Source organism: Corvus brachyrhynchos, unplaced genomic scaffold (genome assembly GCF_000691975.1).
Source record: "Corvus brachyrhynchos isolate BGI_N302 unplaced genomic scaffold, ASM69197v1 scaffold245, whole genome shotgun sequence".
NCBI classification, from domain to species: domain Eukaryota; kingdom Metazoa; phylum Chordata; class Aves; order Passeriformes; family Corvidae; genus Corvus; species Corvus brachyrhynchos.
In genome coordinates this window covers 6090265-6090509 of record NW_008238988.1, presented here as the reverse complement: position 1 = coordinate 6090509, position 245 = coordinate 6090265, and the positions used below count along the sequence as shown (strand labels likewise).

Sequence of the window (245 nt, the reverse complement as noted above, 5' to 3'; positions counted from 1 at the left end):
TTTCCCCCCTTTCCCCCCCCTTTTCTCTTTTTTCCCCCAATTCTTTCCACACACAGACCATGCTTTGCTGTCTCTTTCCTGTAGGACAGGGTTGCCCAAAGCCCTCTGACCCTCCCTTGGTATTCCCTGATGTCCCAGTCCAGCAGTTTGTGCTCACAGGGAACTGGGATCAGGAAAGTGATCTGGGTTAAATATAACTTTTTTTTCAGGGTTATATTTAACCAGGATCTGCTTCTTCTCAGCAC

At 47.8% G+C, this 245-nt stretch overlaps 1 protein-coding gene across 1 annotated transcript in view; it reads left to right on the top strand.

Annotated features, from left to right (window-relative positions):
- KLHDC1 (kelch domain containing 1) overlaps nucleotides 1-245 on the top strand; it is a 17664-nt gene that overhangs the window by 696 nt on the left and 16723 nt on the right. The gene's annotated exons all lie outside the window — the stretch shown is intronic.